We start from the raw sequence: 18167 nt of genomic DNA, 5'->3' as shown, positions 1-18167 counted from the left end.
GTTGAAAGTGATTTTCACATTTTAAAAAATATAGAATACATTAAAGAGATGTAGGTTTCTCTTTTGTCCTAGGGAAAAAATTATTCCATATCTAAAGATTCAGAAACATATGTGTTATATTATTTACCGCTTTAGGTTTAGTTATTGTTTTAATATTTCAAAGAACTGGAAAAATACATTTCTTCTATAAGCACAAAGGAAAAAAGTCACAATGATTTATTTTTAACAAGCTGAGTAAAAGGTCCTTCTAGTTCCTTTCAATTTGTTTGCTGTTTAGAATGATAGAATAATATATTTCCCAGAAGGTTGTAAGTTATGGAGTTCTGTGGCTGTTTTGAAAATGATCAGTTTAGTTCTGTTTAGTCATATAGTTAAATATAATCTTGGCTCTTAATAATTTAAAATTATATGAAAGCCCAGTATCTTAATATCACTTTAAGATATGCTAAGAAAACTAGGAAGCTGGGGAATCTTGATTTATTAGTAGGTTTAGGTTTAGATATTTTCCAAAAGATACTAGGTCTTGCAGAAATGAAGTGGTCTTTAGGATGTAAAGTAAGAATTCAGATACACCCCAAACTCTGATGAGATCTTAGTAGGATCATTTATCTTTGCTGCTTTTTAGTTTTCTTGTTTAAAAAATAATAACTAAGCTGTTTAAAGACTTCACCATATCAGTTATCTATTGCTGCATAAAAAGCCCCTGAAATTTAATGACTTAAAACAAGAATCCTTTAATTTCCTCAACATTTCTTTGGGTTATTCATTTAGACTGAGCTCAACTAGATGGATTTTCTGCTGGTTGTCTAGGCTCACTCCTGTGGTGACAGTCATCTGGTTGAGAACTGACTGATCTCTGAGGCCTCAGCTGGGATACTCATCCTCCAGGAGGCTAGCTCAGGCTTCCTCACATGTGATTCTCAGGGAGCAAGAAAGGGCAAGCCCAGTGTTCAAGTACTTTTAATTCTCTGCTTGTATCATGTGCTGAGTTGTGCCTGCATGCTCAGTCATGTCCGACTCTTTTCGACCCCATGGACTGCAGCCCGCCAGGCTCCTCTGTCCATGGGATTCTCCAGGCAAGAATACTGGAGTGGGTTGCCATTTCCTTCTCCAGGGGATCTTCCCAACTCAGGGGTTGAACTCACGTCTCCTGTGTCTCTTGCATTGATAGGTGCATTTTTTACCACCGAGCTACCTGGGAAGCCCCTGCTTGTACCATGTCTCCTAAAGACATGATACCAATGTCTTCCATTGGTCAAAGCAAGTCCCATGGCCATACCACATGTCAGTGTGGGAGGGGTCTACCTAAGAGACTGGATCTGGGAAACAGTGATAGAGTGGGATCCATTACTGTAACAATCTGCCCAAGGAACAGCACATAAATCAGTCAGCAAATACAGAGAATTACTGCAGATTCTAAATTCTAAATGAGTTATAGTCATAAAACTTGAGGGTAAGTAAAGCAAATTACTCAAAGTACATTTAAAACTGCACAACACCTGGAGAAAAGAGTGGTTTTGAATTCAAAATGAAATTTATTAATATAGCAAAATTGTCATTAGTTTGACATCTGCTTGTCTAGAAACACCCTCCCCAGATGAAAGGTGATGTGGACAGTCCCACTCAGAATCTAGTCTCATCTTGACCACCCATCTTAGGAGCTTCTCTGCTCCCTTAATTTCTTTTCCTTGCACCTGAAATCAATTGTCTTTATATATTTAAAAGAGTTTGTATGTTTTAACTATGCATACATTTGTTTATCTTCCTTTCCTCCAGTACAGTGTATAGAAAGCTCCATGATGACAAGAGCAATGTCTGTTTCACTCCTAATTTGTATTAAGCATCTAGCATGGGACTTGGCATATAACAGGACCTAATAAATGTTTCTTGAAAAGTGAATGAAATGATGGACTTCTCTGGTGGTACAGTGAATAGGAATCTACCTGCAAGTGCAGATGACAAGGGTTTGATCCATGGTCTAGGAAGATTCCACAAGCCGCGAAGCAACTTAGCCCATGCATTACAATGACTGAGCCGCTTTCTAGAACTTGTGAGCTGCAACTACTGAGCCCATGAGTGAGCCCATGCATCCTAAAGCCTATGCTCTGCAGCAAGAGAAGCCACTTCAGTGAGAAACCCATGCACCACAATGAAGAGTAGCCCCTGCTCATCACAACTAGAGAAAGCCTGTGCAAAGCAACTGAGATGCAGCATGGTCAAAAATAAAAATAAATACATTTAAAAGTTTGGGAGACTTCTCCGGTAGTACAGTGGGTAAGAATCTGCCTGCCAATGCAAGGAGACACAGTTTGATCCCTTGTCCAGGAAGATCCGACACATGCAGGAGCAACGAACCATGCACCGCAACTACTGAACCCACATGCCACAAGTACTGAAGCCTGTTCTCCACAATGAAGAGTAGCCCCGCTCTCCAAAACTAGAGAAAGTCCATGTGCAGCAATAAAGACCCAGCACAGCCAAAAATAAATACATAAATATATTAAAAAAATTTTGAAAAGCGAATGAAATGAAAATCCACACAAATGCAACACATACCTCCTGATGTGTCCTAGAAACAAGCATCTTCTGTTCTGAAACTACAGTGACCTTTCCCATCTCTTAATGGATGATTCATCCTGTCAATAATTTGTCAAGGGAGGGCAGTAGTTCCTTACTTTAAACTCTGGTCTCCCTATACCTCTTCTGTGAACCAGTTCTTCTCTGAACTGTGGCAGAATCAAGTCCCATGGATTCTACCTAAGCTCAACCTGAGCTCTGCCTCCCATCCTCCCTTCTGCCATTGCCTTTGGGGGCTTTGTCACTTCTCATCAGGATTCCAAACTTAGCCTCCAAACTGGGCTCCTTGCCAGCCATCTTGCCCAATCCCCCCTCACCTTCTTGTCAGCTGCCAGAGACATCATCATAAAAATACTTGAAAAATTAATTCTCGGGTGAAAAACCTCCCCCAAACCTAGAGATAAGATCAAGTCCGAACGTTTTGGCGTGAGGTTCAAGGCGCTTCACAGTCTGCCCTGAGGTCCCTCTTCTGGCTCCTCTCTCATCACCGGCCCTCCTTCCTCCCATCCAGCCCCTGCGCCAGCTGTGGGGAATGTTCCAGTGTTGAATAAATGTGCCTACCCTGCCAGAATGGCCATAACTTGATGCCAGCTGTCTCCTTGACCTGGCATTTCTTCACCTCTCCTCCCCCACCTCATGATCTCCTTTATCACTGCTCAGACCTGACTCAGAATTAAATTCTCAGGAAGTCTGTCCAGCCTCCACTGTTCATGTCTCTATTAAAACCCTCGAATGTGATGTTGTAAGTCTGAAATCCCAGTTCCTACTGTTTCCAGCAAGCAAGGAGATTTGTTGAATAAAATGATTGAAGGAAGGAGGAAAACAAGAAATTAGACATGGAAAAAAAAAAAAGTGTGTTCCACAGTTGGCACCCCATCCTTCACCTCTTTCTTCCTTCTGCCTCTCTATTAGGCTGGACAAGTTACTCCGGGAGGTCTTTTGTGGAGAATATCTGTTGTAATTGTCTGCCTGACATCCCTTCCCTCTTCTGCAAACAGCATCCTTCTTCCTTGTAGAAAAACCTTCCCATTTAGTATGAGTGTGTGTGTGTGTGTGTGTGAATGGCTTAGTTGTGTCCAACTTTTGTGACCCCCATGGACTGTAGCCCACCAGGCTCCCCTCTCCATAGAATTCTCCAGGCAAGAATACTGGAGTGGGTAGCCATTCTCTTCTCCAGGGGATCTTCTCAACCCAGGGGTTGAACCCGGTTGAACACCTGCATTGCAGGCAGATATTTTTTACCATCTGAGCCACCATGGTTTTGCTCATATCCAGCTCCCAAGGGACTCTATGTCCTCAGACATAATGAATGGCTCCGGATTGGGCACATGACCCAAATGAGACCATTCAAAATCCTACTTAAAAAAGAAGTCTTCCTTGAGATTTTTCTGCCAGTGGGATTTGGGGAAATGCTCTCCTGCCTCTGAGGAGACTAAGCTGGTAGGAGGTAAGTTGGAGCTGCCAGTGATCATTATATTCTCCAGTAGAGAAGACCTGTTTAACAGAAAGGGAGTCCTGATAACATCATTTGAGCTCCTGGATCAAGATGTGCCTGAAGCCAACAGCCTTTCCTTCCCATGCGTCAATGAGTTGTCTTTTCATTTAATCTAGTTACTTCGGTGTTCGTGTCAATTGCACCTGAAAGAGTCCCCAATGACTTTATTTTTTTCATAAAAATGCTTCATTATTATCTCACCTTTACTCTGAGAAAGTGTGGATTAGACATGAAAAGTAAGGCACTGCTCTCACAATATCGGGTAGGAGGCAGAATCTTTGGGTGAGGAAACTATGGGTCTCTAGCCTCTCTTGGTTTGGTTTCTGTGAGTCAGAGCAGAGTCTTGGGTCACTGCAGCTTCATTCTTGTCTGGTTGTGCAAGAAATCAGACAAACCCATTTCCAAATGTAAATACCAAAATTCATTCCTTTGGCTAAGTTTAGCTTTTTTTTGGCTTAGTTCTCTTTTGGATTGTAAACATTCTTACTGTTGCAGATACTATCCGTATGGCCACTTTAAGATGTCTGGGTTAAGAAGCCTGGTGCTTGGTACTTCCCTAGTGGACCAGTGGCTGGGATTCTGAGTTCTAAGTGAAGGGGGCTAAGGTTGGATTCCTGGTCAGGGGACTAGATTCCACGTGCTGCAACTAAGAGTTCACATGCGACAACTAAAGATCCTGAAAGAGCACTGCCAAATAAATAAATTAAAAGAAGAACAAGAAACCTGATGTTCCTTCTCCAAGTACTAAAGCCATGGGCCTTTCCACCTCGTTCCCCCTGCTCCCAATGATTTTCACAAACCATAAAGTTTATTCTTACTAATGTTCAGAAAAATCTAAAATGAGCACTTACTCCTAGATCCTTCTGTCAAAGTCCGTCTCAAGCACAGAAGGTGAATCATGGCTGCTGAATAGAAATAATAGGAAACTTGAGAAAGGCCTCATACATTTTTGGGGAACCAGTTGGTGCTTGTGGGTGCATACTCAGTGGCTCAGTTGTGTCAGACTCTGCAATCCCATGGCCTGCAGCCTGCCAGGCTCCTCTGTCCATGGAATTTTCCAGGCAAGAATACTGGAGTGGGTTGCCATTTCCTACTTTAAGATCTCTCCATATACAGGGCTTCAAAGGGTTTTTTGTGTTTTTTTTTTTTTTTTTTCCAAATGGAGAATCCTTCTTTAGAAGTTCTCAGTAAAATTATGGGCCATTTTTGGAAAGAGAAACTGTAAAAGAGGCAGGAGTGACAAGACTCAACTAGTACAAAAGTCTGCTTTTAAACCGTTGTTGGCAGCTCAAAAGAGGCCTCTGAACCCCTGGGATGATGCTGAGAAAGGAGCACAGGTGACATGCCTGCCAAATACAGTCAGCTGGACTCTTTAACTTGAGGATAGCTTGTCTAAAAGGGTCCATGAAAAGCTAGCATTAGAAAGGAGTGTCCAGGAGACCAGGAACACGAGCTATATGTGGCTTGCTCATTGACCTTCTTTTCTTTTGCTCTGTAGCAACCTTGAGATCACTGCCGAGTGAACCCCTTCAAGGGGTTCTCGTTGAGATCAGGTGCAAATCTTCCATCTCATTGTTATCGATAAACATGCTAGGAGACTTCCTTGGCAGTCCAGTGGTTAAGACTCCTCGCTTCCAATGCAGGGTGCGTGGGCTCAATCTGGTGGGGGAACTAAGATCCCGCATGCCGCACAGTGCAGCCAAAATAAAAAAATAAACAAGGCTGGCACTAATCTCCCTGAAACTTATCTTGGGTCCATGCTTATGAAGCAATACACAAACTTGGCAGCTTACAACCACGTGTCATATACCACCTCACAGACTGGTAGCCAGGGATCTAGCCAGGGTGAGTTCTTATCTGAAGGATCAATAGAAAAACCTGCTTCCAAGCTCATTTTTCTTTTTTTAATTAATATATTTTTTTAAATTATGTGTTTATTTATTTTGCTGCATCAGATCTTATTCTCTTCACGTGGGTTCCTTCGTTGTGGTGCGTGGCGGTGCGTGGACTCTAGTTGTGTCCCAAGGGCTCAGTTGCAGCACACAGACTTTACTGCCCTGCAGCGTGTGGAATCTTATTTCCCCAACCAGGGACTGAACCCACAGTCCCTGTATTGGAAGGCAGATTCTTAGCCACTGGACCACCAGGGAAGTCCCCTTAACTTTTTAAAAGGAGTTTCTTTTTAAATATGGTTTGCATTCATGATTCAAAATTCAAGAGATACCAAAAGATATGCAGCTGAAGTCACACCCACCTCTGTCTCCACTTCCCTAGTCCCTCACTGGAAACAACTATTGTTCAGTTCAGTTCAATTCAGTTCAGTCGCTCAGTCATGTCCGACTCTTTTCGACGCCATGAATTGCAGCACGCCAGGCCTCCCTGTCCATCACCAACTCCCGGAGTTCACTCAGACTCACGTCCATCGAGTCAGTGATGCCATCCAGCCATCTCATCCTCTGTCATCCCCTTCTCCTCCTGCCCTCAATCCCTCCCAGCATCAGAGTCTTTTCCAATGAGTCAACTCTTCACATGAGGTGGCCAAAGTACTGGAGTTTCAGCTTTAGCATCATTCCTTCCAAAGAAATCCCAGGGCTGATCTCCTTCAGAATGGACTGGTTGGATCTCCTTGCAGTCCAACGGACTCTCAAGAGTCTTCTCCAACACCACAGTTCAAGAGCATCAATTCTTCGGCGCTCAGCTTTCTTCACAGTCCAACTCTCACATTCATACATGACCACTGGAAAAACCATAGCCTTGACTAGACGGACCTTTGTTGGCAAAGTAATGTCTCTGCTTTTGAATATGCTATCTAGGTTGGTCATAACTTTCCTTCCAAGGAGTAAGCGTCTTTTAATTTCATGGCTGCAGTCATCATCTGCAGTGATTTTGGAGCCCCCAAAAATAGTCTGACACTGTTTCCATTGTTTCCCCATCTATTTCCCATGAAGTGATGGGACCAGATGCCATGATCTTAGTTTTCTGAATGTTGAGCTTTAAGCCAACTTTTTCACTCTCCTCTTTCACCTTCATCAAGAGGCTTTTGAGTTCCTCTTCACTTTCTGCCATAAGGGTGGTGTCATCTGCATATCTGAGGTTATTGATATTTCTCCTGGCAATCTTGATTCCAGCTTGTGCTTCTTCCAGCCCAGCATTTCTCATGATGTATTCTGCATATAAGTTAAATAAGCAGGGTGACAATATACAGCCTTGACGTACTCCTTTTCCTATTTGGAACCAGTCTGTTGTTCCATGTCCAGTTCTAACTGTTGCTTCCCGACCTTCATACAAATTTCTCAAGAGGAAAGTCAGGTGGTCTGGTATTCCCATCTCTTTCAGAATTATTATTACTACTTTGTAAATCCTTACACAGATAGAATCTGTACTTATAAGCAAGTACATATATAGATTCTTTTTCTCTTTTCTCTTTTTAAAAACAAAAAACAGAATGGTACTATGCTATTCATGTGGCTATATACCTTGCTCTGGCTTATTATACTTAAAAATGATTTTGGAGACTGTGCATATTAGCACATTAAAGCTTTCTCATTCTTTTTATGGAGGCCAAGCATTTCATTTTATGGATATGTCATAATTTATTTGGACTTCCCCTGTGGCTCAGCAGTAAAGAATCTGTTTGCAATGCAGGAGACGTAGGTTCAATCCCTGGGTTGGGAAGATCCCTAGGAGAAGGAAATGGCAGCCCACCGCAGTATTCTTGCCTGGGAAATCCCATGGACAGAGGAGCCTTGTGGGCTACAGTCTAGAGGGAGTTGCAAAAGAGTGAGACATTACTAAGCAACTAAACAACAACATAATTTATTTAAATGGTCCTCTCTTGCTGGATGCTATACACTGAATGTTTGTATTTCTCCCAAATTCATGTTACATCCTAATGCCCAGTGTGATGGTATTAGGAACCAGGCCTCTGGGTGGTAATTAGGTCATGATAATGGAGCCCTCCTGAATGGGATCAATGTGTCTATAAAGATTAAGATGTGTTTACAAGACTCCACCAAGATCCCTCTCCCCTTCTACCAGGTGAGGACACTGCAAGAAGATGGCCCTCTATGAACAAGGAAGTGTGCTCACACGAGACAAATTTGTTGGTGCCTTGATCTTGGAGTTCCAGCCTCCAGAAATGTGAGGAATAAATTCATGTTTTTAAATCAACTCTCCATCCATTTTTCCCTACTATCTTATGTTTCCTGTCCCAGGACACAGCCAATGTTATCAGTTTCATTTGTGAATTGCCAGAGAAGGTTCATGAATATGCAACCATGGACATATATGACTAGATAGATAAACAGATGTTAGATCAGTTGATTGATCTATTGGTATCTTTTTTTACACATTATTACACAAAAGGAAATGCTAACCCACTCCAGTATTCATGCCTGGGAAATGCAATGGACAGAGGAGCCTGGCAGGCTACAGTCCATGGGGCTGCAGAGGGTCAGATACAGTTTAGTTAGCAACTAAAAAACAACCACACACCATATTCATATGTACACCCTGCAGTACAATGGCTTTTTAGAAAACTCAACAATATAGAGCAATCTAGAAGAAATTGAATGCTTTTAAAAATGTGTTATTCAGTAAGCTGATTATGTGAACATTTAAGATGCACATGGGGACATGTCAAGAATTTTGAGTTTCGGGTCTTTCTTCTTTACAACTGTGAGGAAATGAAGTTACAATCATGCTGCCATTCCAGCCAATCATGGAGAGGCTTCCCTGGTGGCTCAGATGGTAAAAATCTGCCTGTAATGTGGGAGGCCTACGTTTGATCCCTGGGTCAGGAAGATCCCCTGGAGAAGGAAATGGCAACCCACTCCAGCATTCTTGCTTGGAGAATTCCATGGACAGAGGAGCTTGGCAAGCTACAGTCCATGGAGTCGCAGAGTCAGACATGACTGAGGGACTAACGCTTGATGGAGAGGTGTCACAAAAGCACAAAGGACTGGGATGAATTTGCCTACAGGATTCTTAAATGGGGTGACATGTGAGGCTGCAGACCAAGTGTTTCTAAGACTACAGGCTCTTCCAGACTGGTTTTGAATGCACATTCACATACAGTGTTGTGTTAGTCAGGGTTCTCCAGAGAGACAGAACCAATAGAATGTGTATGTTTACATACAGAAAAGATTTTAAGAAATTTATAAGGAGCTGGCTCACATGGTTATGGAAGCTGGTAAGTCCAAAATCAGCTGTGTGGATGAGCAGTCTTAAGACCCAGCATTGCTGACAATGCAGGTGAAGTCTGAAGTTTTTGCAAAAAGGAAAATGTTCTGAAGCTAGATGGTAGCACAACAATATGCATGTACTTGACACCACCAAACTATACACCTAAAAAATGGTAAATGTTATGTGTGTTTTACTGCGATTAAAAAATAAATTACATCACTTAAAAAACAACCTTTTATTGTCTCACTATTTCTGTGGAGTCAAATTTAGGAACATGAGACTTCCTGATGGTCCAGTGGTTAAGACTCTGTGTTTCCACTACAGGGGGCACAGGTTCGATCCCTGGTTGGCAAATTAAGATCCCAAATGCTGCAGTGTGGCCCTCCAAAAAAAGAGATTTAGGAGCAGCTTAGCTGGGTGATTCTGTTACAAGGTCTCATAAAGTTGCAGTCAGATGTTGGCTGGGGCTGCAGTCATTGAAGTCATCTGAAGGCTTAACTGGCGTTGGAGGATCTGCTTCCAAGATCCTTCCATGTGACTTACATGGATGCTGGCTGAAGGCCTTGGGTCCACACCGCTTATTGGAAGGAAGCCTTAACTTCTCACTGCATAAACCTCTCCCTAGGGCTGCTTGAGCATCATCATAACATGGCAGCCAGTGTCCCCCAGAACCAGCCATCCCATTCTCGTGAGAAGCACATGTCATTTATGATTTAGCCACAGATGACTCATATTTATGCAGCATCCTCTTTGTTAGAAGTGAGTCACTGAGTCCTGTTATGCTCAGAGATATTAGTCTCCAACTTTTGAAGGAACTAGCGTTAAGTAATTTGTAAACATGCTATAAATCACTCTGGCATTCAAACTGAAGTAGGAAGACATTCTAATAAAAACCACTTAATTTCTCTAAGCGTTTGTTTGCTCAAATGACATAAAGGTTCTTTTTGTTTGCTCAAATGTCAGTGACCAAAGTGATGAAGTATGTGACTGGTCTGGTCTGGGTCTCCTTGAACTTCATGGTATGTGTTGCTGCTGCTAAGTCGCTTCAGTTGTGTCCGACTCTGTGCGACCCCATAGACGGCAGCCCACCAGGCTCCCCCATCCCTGGGATTCTCCAGGCAAGAACACTGGAGTGGCTTGCCATTTCCTTCTCCAATGCATGAAAGTGTAAAGTGAAAGTGAAGTCGCTCAGTCGTGTCCGACTCCTAGCAACCCCATGGACTGCAGCCCACCAGGCTCCTCCGTCCATGGGATGTATGTGTTACTCTACCAAAAAAAAGATGGATTCTGTTTCCCAGGGGAAGGGGGATGGGGTGCTAGGTAGTCCAGTGTGGCCAGATATCCATAGTACACACCACATTAACTCAGAAAGTGTCCACATGAGCATACTCCGACAAAGGTATTGCCCTCTGACCTGAGTTAATACTAATTTACCTTGTATTCATGAAGTCAGTTAAAGGAGTCAGCATTTTCCTTCTTTTTAATTTTTAAAAATTGTGATCTAGGAATTCCCTGGTAGGCCAGTGGTTAAGACTCCTCACTTCCATTGTAGGGGGCCCAGGTTCAGTCCTTAGATGGGGAATTAGAATCCCACCTGCCTCTTGGCACAGCCAAGAAAAAAACAAAAGTAAAAGACACAGAACAGAAAATTCACCATTTTAACCATTTTCAAGCGTCCATCTGAGTGGATTAGGTACATTCACATTGTTGTGAAACCACCACCATCACACATCCACAGAACTCTCTTCATTTCCCCAAACCGAAATTCTGGGCCCACTGAACACTAATTCCCTGTTTCTCCCTCCCCACAGTCTCTGGTAACCACCATTCTGCTCTGTGTCTCCATGAATTTGCCTGCTTTAAATATCTCGTATAATGGAATCATGCATATTTGTTCTTTCGTGTCTGACTTATTTCACTTAGCACAATGTCCTCTCAGTTCATCTATATTGTAGTGTGTGTCAGAATTTTCTTCCTTCTTAAGGCTGAATAATGTCCTATTGCAGGCCTCCCAGGTGGCACTAGTGGTAAAGAACCTGCCTGCTAATGCAGGAGACATCTAGTATTCTTGCCTGGAGAATCCCATGGACAGAGAAGCTCGGCAGGCTACAACCCATAGGGTCGCAAAGATCTGGACACGACTGAGCCACTTAGCGTGCAGGCAATGCCCCGGTGCAGGTACAGACCACATTTTGTTTCTCCATTTACCCATCAGTGAACCTGTGGATTGGCTCCACCTTTTGGCTCTTGTGAATAATGCTTCTATGAACACAGATGTGGAGTCCCAGCATTTGATCAGTCTTCAGCAATCGAAGACTTTATTCAAGGATTTAGGTCCTAGTCTCTAGCCCTTGCAGGTGTGTCAGAGGGAAAGGACACCGGATGTGCAAGCAGAAGATGGAGGTTGACGTCTCCAACCCGCCTCACATCAGCTACATGCTCTTGAGTGAGTCACCTTACCTCTCTGAACCTCATTGGATTTCCTGGAGACTCAAAGGAAATAATAAAAATTGAATGACTGTGCAGCCACTATGGAAAACAGTATGAAGTTTCCTCAAAAAATTAAAAATAGAACTACCATAAGTTCCAGCAATTTCACTCCTGAATTTTATCCAAAGAAAACACTAATTAGAAAAGATATGTGCACTCCTATGTTATTGCAGCATTCTTTACAATAGCCAAGATATGGAAGTGACTTAAATGTCCATTGATAGGTGAACAGATAAAGAAGAATATCGTTGCTGTTGTTCAGTCACTAGGTCGCGTCTGACTCTTTTGCAACCCCATGTACTACAGCCCCCTAGACTCTTCTGTCCATGGGATTTCCCAGGCAAGAATGCTGGAGTGGGTTGCCATTTCCTTCTCCAGAGATCTTCCCAACCCAGGTATCAAACCCGCGTCTCCTGCAATGGCAGATGAAATCTTTATCACTGAGCCATCAGAGAAGCCCAAAGAAAAATATTACTCAGCCATAAAAAGGAATGAAATCTTATTATTTGTGATCAACCTAGAGGATATTATGCTAAGTGAGGTAAGTCAGACAGGAAAAGACAAAGGCTGTATGATTTTACTTAAATATATAATCTACAAAATAACAAGTGTGCAAACAACAAAGTAGAAATAGCATCATAGATGTGGAGAACAAACAGGTAATTGCCAGAGGGGAGGGGCCTGAGGGAGAAGGAAAATAGGTAAGGCAGATTGAGGCACAAACTTCTAGCTGCAAAATAAATGAGTCATACATATGAAATGCACAGTGTGGGGAATATAGCCAATAATAATGTAATATCTCTGAGTGGTAACATAACATAGTCAGACTTATCTTGGCGATCATTTTGAAATGTATAGAAATATTGAATAACTATGGGCTTCCCCGGTGGCTTAGCAGTAAAGAATCTGCCTGCAAGGCAGGAGTCACAGGAGATGCAGGTTCAATCCCTGGGTCGGGAAGATCTCCTGGAGGAGGGTATGGAAACCCACTTCAGTATTCTTGCCTGGAGAACCCCATGGACAGAGGAGCCAGGTAGGCTACAGTCCATGAGGTTGCAAAAGAGTCTGGGTCTGGATCTCGGACACAACTGAAGCGACTTATCACGCATACACATGTGTAACAGGTTGTGTAACAGGAACTAACAGAATACTTTAGATCAATTATACTTCAAAACCAAACTCACTGAAAAAGAGATCAGGGTACTTCCCTGGTGTTCCAATGGTTAAGACTCCATATGTCCGATGCAGGGGGTGTGGGTGTGATCCCTGGTCAGAGAACTAAGATCCCACATGATATGTGGAGTGGCTGTGGGAAAAAATAAAAAAGATCAGATTTGTCAGATTTGTATTTACCAGAGACAGAGGGCTGGGGGTTTGACAGAAAGGGGCATTGATGAAGACAATCAAAAAGTACAAACTTCAGACTTCCAGTTATAAGAGAAATAAGTACTAGAGATGTAATGTGTGTGTGTATGCGCTTAATTCTGGCCAACTCTTTGAGACCCTATGGACTGTAGCCCACCAGGCTCCTCTGTCCATGGGATTCTCCAGGCAAGAATACTGGAGTGGGTTGCCATTTCCTTCTCCAGGGAATCTTCCTGACCCAGGGTTCGAACTCCGGTCTCCTGCATTGCAGGCAGATTCTTTACCATCTCAGCCACCAGGAAAGTCCAGGGATGAGATGTATAACATAAATATAATTAACACTGCTGGGTGTTTTATATGAAAGTTGTTAAGAGATTAGTAAATCCTGAATTCTCATCACAAGGAAAATTTTTTTTCTAGTACTTGAATTTTGGTTCTGTATGAGATGACAGATGTTCACTAAACATATTGTGATCATTTCATGATCTATGTGTGTAAATTATTAGGCCGTACATCTTGAATTTATACAGTTCTGTATGTCAGCTATATCTCAATAAAACTGGAAGAAGGCTATAAAACAAAACAAGCAGGGACCAGACGCTAACTCATATGCCCAAAGCTCCCTCTGCCACCAGCTCCACTGGGAGAATTTCTTGAGATAGGCTTGGGGTTTTTGTAACGTGGGCCAATGCAGCCTTTTATACATAGCAACACTGACTCAGGCAGGCTGAAATAAATATATCTATGATGATTAATTCACTTTTTAGGAACCGTGAGTTTGTGCATTACTATAAATAGAGGAATATTTTAGTGCATAAGAAAACTGAGGGGACATTTTATAAGTCATCATAATAAGAATGGGCTTCCCTGGTAGCTCAGCTGGTAAAGAATCCTGCAATGCAGGAGACCCAGGTTTGATCCCTGGGTCAGGAAGATCCCCTGGAGAAGGGAATGGCATCTCACTCCACTATTCTTGCCTGGAGAATTCCATGGACAAAGGAGCCTGGCAGGCTACAGTCCGTGGGGTTGCAAAGAATCAGACATGACTGAGCAACTTTCACTTACTAATGAGCATGACATTCCAGTGAAATATATAAACACCACCTGGAATATGAATAAAAATTGTCAATAACCATTGGGATAAAATTAAAGATTTAAAAACATTATTAGCTTCACTTCGATGAAATGTTGATTCATGTTACTCTAAAGAGTTTTAGACAGAAACTTTAGACAGAAAGTTTAAAAATGAAGGAAGGACTTTCCTGGTGGTCCAGAGGTTAGGACTCTGCACTTTCCCTGCAGGGGGAGCCGTTTTGGTCCCTCGTCAGGGAAGTTCTGCATGCGGATGGTGAGGACAAACTCCAAACATTTCCCAGGGAAGATTCCTTTTCATACAGAGGGCTCAGTGGATTGCACTATCACAATGATTAGAGAGACTAGTGGGTACGAGCAGAGGCCTGGGAGCTAGGAGAACCAGATTGGCCTTAGAATTCTCATCTGTAGAATAGGAAGAATAATAGTCCCTACCATGTGAGGCTCTCATGCAGATAACATTAAGGTGAAAAGAACTAAACTGGATGTCCAAGAAATGATTGATACATGATAGGATGACTCAAGCATAAGACTGTTGGCTACTTCTGCTAGCTTTTATTTATTTATTTATTTTTTTAATGGGAAAGCCAAGGAAAAGACCCTGGTGCTGGGAAAGATTGAGAGCAGGAGAAAAGGGTGACAGAATGAGATGGTGAGATGGTATCACTGACTCAATGGACAGGAGTTTGAGCAAACTTCAGAAGATAGAGAAGGACAGGGAAGCCTGGTGTGCTTCAGTCCTTGGGGTCACAAAGAGTCGGACAAAACTGAGTGACTAAACAACTCATTTTAGTTAAGCGTGTGGTTTAAACACAGAAAGAGAAAAGACAACCACAATTGGAATTTTGCTGACAAAATAGTAGTCTTAGCATAAGTTGAACAAGCATAATTTTTTTAAAAAATCTCTGAAACAATCACTCCATCTGAACAAAGGAAATAGACTTGGTTCACAAAGGGAGGGAGCTTTCCTTCGCCTTTTCAAGGTTGTGGGCTTAGTTATATTTAGTTACTATTATGATGGACAGCAAACATGAGGCTGGGGCAGTGCCTGTTTTTAACACCCAGTGTTTTCCAAGAGCATTTTGATTCTGGGTTGCTCCCCCCAAAAAGCAAGTAACAAGCTTGCCCACAAACCCAGATAAAAAGCAAGAGCCTGCAGCATTATCACACATCTGGTGACCAGACAAGTTCCCTGAATCTAGCTGGGATGGAAGTTCCTCAAGAGCAGAAACTTGTATTAGACACTCTGTAACCCTAGAACAGAGTCGGATATGGGTTGGATGCTTCACATATGGTAATTAACCAGAAGAAAGAAAAATAAAGCACTGCACTGATTGAGAACAGTGACCCCCCCCCCCCCCACCTCCCGCCCCCAGCTTGATGTGGCACAATGTGGTTTTGGTGTTTAAAAAATCACTCTCAGGGAGTGGTGGAACTTTCATTCATTACTCCTGGGAGTATAAACAAGGACTGCTTTTCTGGAAAAGCAATTTGGCCATGTGTAAGGAGAGCCTTAAGGCTGTAAACACAAAGATATTCATGGCAACATTATTCATATTTTAAAATAAGCAAGAAACTAAATGTCTAATGAAGAGAACCAAGGAGGCCTAGTACTTTAGCTCTACTGGAAGCACTATTATGCTGCTGATTATTAAAGATATGTTTCCTCTCTTACACCTCTTGATATTGAATTTCTGTAATGTCCTGGGCACTGTTCTGGACTGTTGGGATATAACAAAGGGGAAAAAACATGCAAAGAAGTTATTCTGCTGGGTTATACATTTTAGGGGCTTCCCTAGTGGCTCAGTGGTAAAGACTTCACCTGTCAATGCAGGAGACATGGGTTTGACCCCCGGGTTGGGAAGATGGGAATGACAACCTACTCCAGTAATTTTGCCTGGAGAAACCCATGGACAGAGGAGCCTGGCTGGCTACAGTCCATGGGGTCGCAAAGAGTGGAACAAGACCGAGGGACTATGCAACAACAACAGTACATTTTAGGAGGAGAGAGGAGATAGCCTGAGACCGAGAAAATAGGGCAAGTTATAAGGCTGTCAGGGCTATACAAACAAAAGAATAAGGTAAGGGGTAGGGGTGTCTGAACAGGCTTCTGCGTAAAACACAATGGCAGTATAAGTCTCATTCTTTGGAAAACTCTGAAGTGTCGATGGAAGCCAGGCAGTTATCTGGCAGACTACATAATAAGACGGAAAATGCTAGTATTAAGTGAAAAGCTGGGTGCAAAACTATGCATTGTGTGTGGGGGGTGGGGTGGGGAGGGGAAAGCTGAAAAGAAGTAATCAGTTCAGTTCAGTCCCTCAGTCCTGTCTGACTCTTTGCGACCCCATGAACCGCAGCACTCCAGGCCTCCCTGTCCATCACCAACGTCTGGAGTTTACTCAAACTCATGTCCATTGAGTCGGTGATGCCATCCAACCATCTCATCCTCTGTCGTCCCCTTCTCCTCCCGCCTTCAATCTTTCCAAGCATCAGGGTCTTTTTAAATCAGTCAGTTCTTCGCATCAGGTGGCCAAAGTATTGGAGTTTCAGCTTCAGCATCAGTCCTTCCAATGAATATTCAGGACTGATTTCCTTTAGGATGGACAGGTTGGATCTCCTTGCAGTCCAAGGGACTCTCAAGAGTCTTCAGAAGAAGTAATAAACGCAGCAAAAGCAGTTTGAAGGGGGAGATTTTGGATGATGCTTTTTCTTCTTCTTCCCACTTTGCATTTTCTTAATCATCTTTGGCTAGCGTATTTTAACGTTACAACAAACAAAAAACTACGTCTTGAAAGAGGTCCTTCCGGCGGCGGCCGGCAGGGGGCGCGCGGCCCCCGCTCGGCGTCGCTCGGCCTCGAGTTCCCACAGGGCCCCGCGCGCCATGGGCTGCGCCAAGAGCAAGGAGGCGCGGGCGGCCGAGCGGAAGGCCAAACGCAAGAGTGACCGGGGCGGTCGCACGGCAGGTACGACCGAGGGCGGAGGCGCGGCCCCGGGACCCTCCAGAGGTCCGGCGCTGGCCCGCTGTGGTTGGGGCCCCGCGCTCCAGGCTCCTCGGCCGGGCTGCTTTTGGTCGTTGTCGCGGGCCTGACGGGCGCCAAACTGGAGAATCCAAAAACGGGCGAGGCTTGTCCGGCTGCGGGCGCCGGCGATGCCCCGCGGCGGAGAGAGGCCACCCCCCCCGACTCCACCCCCCCCTCCCCACACCCGTTCACCGAGAGACTCGGAGGTGGCGGCTGGCGGAGGGCCGCCCGGCTTGTAGCTTTCAAGGGGGTTGGAGGCAGGTGCCGGCAGACCGGACCTGCGAAGAACGTTCAGAGTCCACCTTATGGAGAATTACTGGCCTTTTTTTTTTTTTTTTTTTGGCTCGCGGGGTGTGGAAGGTGCACCCTTGTTACAAGCACCGCGTTCCCAAAGGAGAGGGGAAGGGACCAAGCCACTTACTGCTGCTGCTGCTGCTAAGTCGCCTCAGTCGTGTCGGACTCTCGGCGACCTCATAGACGGCAGCCCACCAGGCTCCCCCGTCCCTGGGATTCTCCAGGCAAGAACACTGGAGTGGGTTGCCATTTCTTTCTCCAGTGCATGAAAATGAAAATTGAAAGTGAAGTCGCTCAGTCCTGTCCGACTCCTAGCGACTACCCCGGGGTAATTACCCTCGCCTCGCAGGGTTTCCCTTGTAGCTCAGTCAGTAAAGAATCTGCCTGCAGTGCAGGAGCCCTGGTTTCGATCCCTGGGTTGGGAATATCCCCTGGAGAAGGAAATGGCAACCCACTCCAGTGTCCTTTCCTGGAAAATCTCATGGACAGAGGAGAATCTCATGGACAGAGGAGCCTGGTGGGCTGCAATCCATGGCGTCACAAAGAGTCGGGCACAACTGAGCGACTAACACTTCCTTACTTACTCAGGAATCCAGGACCCTGGGCTGAGAGTGACAGACTCAAAGCGCCAGAGGCGGTTTTACACCAGT

The 18167-nt window shown here is 44.0% G+C and overlaps 1 pseudogene; it reads left to right on the top strand.

Annotated features, from left to right (window-relative positions):
- The first annotated feature begins 17084 nt into the window (after window positions 1-17084).
- Window positions 17085-18167, top strand: part of LOC129644107 (uncharacterized) — a 58029-nt pseudogene continuing 56946 nt past the window's right edge.

The sequence above is a fragment of the Bubalus kerabau genome, chromosome 1 (assembly GCF_029407905.1).
Source record: "Bubalus kerabau isolate K-KA32 ecotype Philippines breed swamp buffalo chromosome 1, PCC_UOA_SB_1v2, whole genome shotgun sequence".
Taxonomy (NCBI): Eukaryota; Metazoa; Chordata; class Mammalia; order Artiodactyla; family Bovidae; genus Bubalus; species Bubalus kerabau.
The sequence above is the reverse complement of the archived record's forward strand: the minus strand, read 5'-3'. Positions and strand labels throughout refer to the sequence as shown.